A 6,377-nucleotide genomic window follows, 5' to 3' on the forward strand; every position below is an offset into this window, starting at 1 on the left:
CTAGACGAATTCCTCACGATTGAACGTTGATTACATTTACATGCAAATTACATACAATCAGAACGTTGGAATTGAAGTGGATAATAAACTGGTCGAGAGAAATGGCCTGTTTTTTGGTATTACATAGATTAAGGGTGATTAAGCGGAGGGAGTACAGACCTACGAGTGAGATGTACTTGGAAGAAATAGGAAAGGATTTCTGATTTTGATTGTATTATCAGGGTAAGCGCGTACGCAGACCCCAAACTTTAAAATAGCACGTCCGAGTCGTCCACATTTAGGAAGATCGCAAAGCTCAACCAAACCGCAATGCAATGGATGGGCCTCGCTCTGGGGGAACGACCTTAATGATCACCGTTATTCCTACGTAAGGTAGAATTTATTTGCTTAACCACTGAGCAAATTAGGCACAAAGCCGTTTTTTAATGTGGAGAGAGAGGGAGGAGGGAGGGAAAAGGGAACCTGGCCTTATTTACGTAAGGTAAGTATAATTGTTTATGTGGTGCCTACCACTGTGTTTATATCACACTTCTATATTTGCCACCGACAAACACCAATAAAAACTAAAATACCTCCATATAAGTCTCACCAATATCAGTAGATCAAAACTTTTTCATTCACTAATAACAATAATCTATAACAAATAATTTACTATCATTTAAACGTACCAACAGTTTTACAAAATACCTCAATTATTAACAAAACTTACATTTTACTGTAATATTCAATGTCAAGGTCGTTTACATGTGAACAACATAAAGTCATAATCTTTTCAATGAGAAGAAATACAAACGAATGAAAACTTTTCAAACCAAAGCACTAACAAAAACAACCACATATTTATGTAATTAAATCGAACAGTTTTGTATGTCATTAATTGACACTTCTACAGTTTAATCAAGACATTACAAAGTGAAAATATTGAAAGAAAAGAGTTATAATTTATGTACCCGTTATGGAATGAAGTTCTCCAAAAAAAATAACTTAATTTGATCAAGTATATATATATTTTTACAGAGGAAAATCAAATTTTAATGAAATCGATATATTATCGCCATTTGACTATTTAGGGACACAAGTAGGGATGGCTTTAAACGAATGATTAACAAAGAACCAAAATGAAAAAAATATTTTTTAAAACTTTGTAAAATAAATGAAAAAACAATTATCTAAGTATTTTTCTACTCTTGTTTTAAGCGATGATTGGGGTTATCTCCCCTTGGTGTTACTCGATCGATCTCATTAAAATTTAATCTTTTCAGTGAGAAGAAATAAAAAAAACTGCTTGATCAAATTAAGTGATTTCTTTTTTCATGAAAACTTTATTCCATAACGAGTACGTAAAATATATTTTTTTAAATATTTGCATTTTTTATGCCTTGATAAAAATGTACAAGCACCCATTAATCATATCAAAGCACGGATGAAACAAAATTGAAAATTACGATCTGAAGAGTTATTCCCCCTTACATGAGCAGTAATTTAAAAATGCCAATAGATGCTATATATTTTTTTTCATGTTAATCTCTAGGTGTATCAGAATTTGGGGAGGTAGGGGAATTTTTGACACCCCTAACACGAAACTGCGAATAAAATATAAAAAAAACTCGTAATTTCTTTTTGAAATGTGGGTTGTTTATTTTCTTTATGGATTATACTTCCAAAATAAACTATTAAAGTTGTATAAAAAGTAATAGAAATAGTATTTAAAAAAAAACAGTAATGAAATCAAGTGAATTTTACGAGTTAAGTATTTTTCAATTTTTAAACTGTAAAAATCTATAAAAAATTTTCTATTGATTAAATTTTTACGATATTTTCAGGGTCAATGTGAAATTTTATGCTCTTTCCAATAAACTTAATATTTAAGACAAACGTATTTTAATTTACGCCCTCTCATTTTGAAATGTATATTAAAAAGTAAATAATTAATTTACACACCAAAGTTTTATATATCACAAATTGAAGATAAAAGATCAATAAATAATATATCCAAATTTAAAACAAAAAAGAAGTGTTTTTTAGAAATTTACATGTAAAGTCCAAAGTTTAAAACCCTTTTCTTTAAACCACGTTTTTTAGATGAAACCTTGGTCCTTGCTCCTTTAATTAAAAAAAAAATGATCTTAATGTTTAAGGTCTGCATCCATCCTTTCGTATGCTGTAGCGTAATTGATGTGCACGATCTGGCCATTTCCTTTTGAAGGAATGATTTAATATCTGCGTGCACATTATACAGCTCCAAACATCGAAGTATCCAGGAATGAGGTAGACTGTCAAAGGCCTTTTTGTAATCAATCCAGACCATTGACAGATTTGTCTTCTTCTGCAATCTTCTAGTATTGTTCTATTTACAAGGAACTGTTGTCTTGTGCAAAGTTGTTCCTCGTACACCTTCTCATTTTCGAGGTAATCGCCAGCAACCAGATGGTCGTATGTTGCATCAGCGATTACAACTGTTATCTCTGTCGTTGTAAGGCAGCAGATTGTCGATATTTGTTTGCCATGTGGGTGTCCTCATTTTTTAGAATAAGTGAGCCACTCAGGCGGTTCGTCATCACTACTGATGAGTCTATTGAATGCCTTGGCATAGTGATGATGAAATGTGCTCACTTCTTTCAGCCAGAGATTTGGTTTGTGGTCTATTCCTGGGGTCTTTAAATTACTACATTGAGCGACATTCCTGCAGACAGCTTCCTTGGTAATTCTAAGAGCTGGCATCTTTTCTTTCTCATTGTTCTTCTCTTTGCTGGTACTTATCCAATTGTTTTCTGATGTACTTTAATGTACTCATAGAGTGGCCTCCAGAAGCTTTCAACTTCTTGAGTTGGTGAGGAGCTCACCTTTTTTTCCTTCTTTAACGAGGCTCCTATAGACCATTCTTGGATTTGTTGTAAAAAGTTTATCCTTTTTCCTTTAAAGTTTTTGGTTTTATTTTTTATTTGTGCAGCTAAGGTTTTTATTTCAGCCTGATGTACTAACATCTTAGCTCTTAGCTGTGCTTTGTCTTGGAGGGAATAATAAGTTTTCAACTTATTCACATTCTTATTTAGTTTTTTGCCTGGGGTTTCACAGGACAGGAATTAACATATCTGGGGAGTTTCCTTTTGGATTTTATCTATTTTCTGTTGAAGTTTTCTTCTCCAACCTGAGTTATATGATTTACTCTTCATGTTTCCTCTTTTACTCTCCTAGTGTTGAAGTAATAATATACCATGCTGCCCCATATATTGTATTATTTATTTCACTCAATGTGGCATGAATGGGAGTAATCCTTGTGAGGCCATCATTGACTTTTGAAACAAGCATCTTGAAGGCTTTATTCACATTAAGTTTTAAAAGTCTGGGTCGATCTTCAGCAGCCAGACCCGATACCATTTATATCCTGTTTACCAGCTCTTCCTCTAGTTCCAACTGGTCCACGTCCAGTGTCATATGTTGAGGTGGGATATACTGTTGGCATGTCTTCCCATATTTAAAGTGTATTGGGTCTGTTGGGAGTGATTCCTGTGGAGATGTTGCATTATTTGATGAAGTGATACATCGGGTATATTTCTGTTTTGCATGTAAGACTTGAATTCGTTGACATTGTCTCACTGAGCTGTGTCAGGTGAGAATTTGTTGTAGTGTCTTCTTGATTGATTTGGCAGATCTTGAGAATAGAGGGGATTGCTGATTGGGCAAGTGTTGTTTTTTAGCCATTTCATGGACATCCGTTTTTAGCTGAGATATTTGCTCCACAGAAAAGACATTGTTCTAAAAAATTAGACTTCTGACATGTTAACTTTTTTTTTTAATCTCCTTCTTCTTTGGGCAGTGATGCTTAAAAATCTTTTGCCATTGCTTACAACTTTCTGTGAGTTTTTGGTATTTTTATATGCGTATTCGATTGACCAAATCAATGTCCAATTTTCCTCCCTATTCCACTGAGTTTGGGCAAATTCAGCAGTGTTAGATTTGGTAAAATCAATTGCTGTTTCACTAAAAGCTTTCTTCTCAATTGCCTCTCTAACATCTTTTGGGAAATATTGATGTTGAAAGTTAATTCTTAGATGTGGTTAGTGATGTTTTTTCTTTTGTCAAGAGATAAGATTTTAATTGAGCCTCAAATACTGTTTTTCCTCCCCATTTTTTGATACCTTAAATATGCGAAACAGTGGAAAATAATGTTCGTCTCCTCAAGAAACCAATTTATTACTTGGTTATTAATGTCTTTTTATAGTAGTCTTTGTTTGCTCTCGCCGTATTTCAGGACTAGAATTTGACTGGTCTTATATAGTGTCCATCTTAGTGTTGATACTTGTGGCAACACACCTAGGAGAAGATGCACCGTTATTTTCCTATGACCCAGTGCTATGCTTAGGAAATCCTGCAAGTTTGTTGATTTACTTTTATTTTTAATTCCCAATTTGATTCGAATATGTGATCAGAGTTTACTTTAAATTGAAAATTAAAAGTATCCTTATACCAGAGTTCCTGGTAAATCTCTGTACAGAGAGACAAAGACACCCGGGATTTTTTTCTAGTAGGCATTCAATTCTCCTCAATGTGAGTTCTCCTATGTGTAACGAATGTTGATGTTTGAGAACAAGAATATTTAGACACTTCACAAGAAGATAGGATTTCCCCAGTGTGAGTTCTCATATGTCTCACTAATGCTGAGTTTTGAGAACAAGAATATCCACACACATTACAAGAATATGGCTTTTCCCCAGTGTGAGTTCTCATATGTGACGCTAAATGGTATTTTCGAGAACAAGAATATCCACACACTTCACATAAATGTGGCCTTTCCCCAGTGTGAGTTCTCATATGTCTCACTAATGATGATTTGTAAGAACAAGAATATCCACACATTTGACAAGAATGTGGCTTCTCCCCAGTGTGAATCATCAGATGTGATACTAAATGCGATTTTCGAGAACAACAATATCCACACACTTCACAGGAATGTGGCTTTTCCCCAGTGTGAGTTCTCATATGTGCCACTAACTGTGATTTTTCTGAACATGAATATCCACACACTTCACAAGAATGTGGCTTTTCCCCAGTGTGAGTTCTCATATGTCTTACTAATTTTGATTTGTGCAGACAAGAATATCCACAAACTTTACAAGGATGTGGCTTTTTTTCAGTGTGAGTTATCATATGTGTCACTAATGATGATTTGTGAGAACAAGAATATCCACACATTTCACAAGTATGTGGCTTCTGCCCAGTGTGCGTTCTCATATGTGAAACTAATGATGATTTACGAGAACAAGAATATCCACACACTTCACAAGAATGTGGCTTTTCTCCAGTGTGAGTTCTTACATGTCTCACTAACATTGATTTTTCAGAAAAAGAATGTCCGCACACTTCACAAAAATGTGTCTTTTCCCCAGTATGAGTTCTCATATGTCTCACTAATGCGGATGTTGTAGAACAAGAATATCCACACACTTCACAAGAATATGGCTTTTCCCCAGTGTGAGTTCTCAAATGTGTCACTAACTGTGATTTTTGTGAACAAGAATATCCGCACACTTCACAAGAATGTGGCTTTTCCCCAGTGTGAGTTCTCATATGTATCACTAACTTTGATTTTTGTGAACAAGAATATCCGCACACTTCACAAGAATGTGGCTTTTCCCCAGTGTGAATTCTCATATGTGTCACTAAATTTAACTTTAGAGAACAAGAATATCCACACACTTCACAAGAATATGGCTTTTCCCCAGTGTGAGTTCTCATATGTATCACTAATTTTGATTTTTCAGAACATGAATATCCACACACTTCACAAGAATGTGGCTTTTCCCCAGTGTGAGTTCTCATATGTATCACTAACTTTGATTTTTCAGAACACGAATATCCACACACTTCACAGGAATGTGGCTTTTCCCTAATGTGTATATTCATATTTAAATAAATTTTAACTGGAGCAAGATTTTCACCACCAAGTTATAAACATTATGACATTTCCTAACTGTTTCAGTTTTAATCTGGAGTTGTTTATCCAAGTAAGATTTTATGCTAAATAAATTTCAATTTGTATCACTTACTTTATTATATAAGAGATATTTCGTAGTATAAAAGTTAAAATATTTTCTTTTGTAAATTAGCAGATTTTTCTGAAATGTTAAATTCGATATCTTATGATTTATAAAACCATTAAACAAAAATTTCACAAATTTAAATATGTGTGATGTTCTTATCACTATTTGTAAAACAATCCAGATAAAAACAAATAAAATAACTCTTCACACATATCTGGCTTACAATGTTGTGTGCAGTTGTTTTTGTTGTCTGCCACGTAAGGAAATAATTGTGTATACAATACTGTTTAAGGAGAAGGATGGTCCCTTAATATTCATTAAAAACATTCCAGCAGG

General features: G+C 33.8%; 1 non-coding gene across 1 annotated transcript; it reads right to left on the bottom strand.

Annotated features, from left to right (window-relative positions):
- Window positions 1–217: 217 nt before the first annotated feature.
- LOC145271681 (U1 spliceosomal RNA) lies at window positions 218–380 on the bottom strand. Its single transcript, XR_013866076.1, has one exon. It is a non-coding gene; the product is annotated as a U1 spliceosomal RNA (small nuclear RNA).
- Between the last annotated feature and the right edge of the window lie 5,997 nt (window positions 381–6,377).

Source organism: Euprymna scolopes, chromosome 46 (genome assembly GCF_053919585.1).
Source record: "Euprymna scolopes isolate OS-2025 chromosome 46, ASM5391958v1, whole genome shotgun sequence".
NCBI lineage: Eukaryota > Metazoa > Mollusca > Cephalopoda > Sepiida > Sepiolidae > Euprymna > Euprymna scolopes.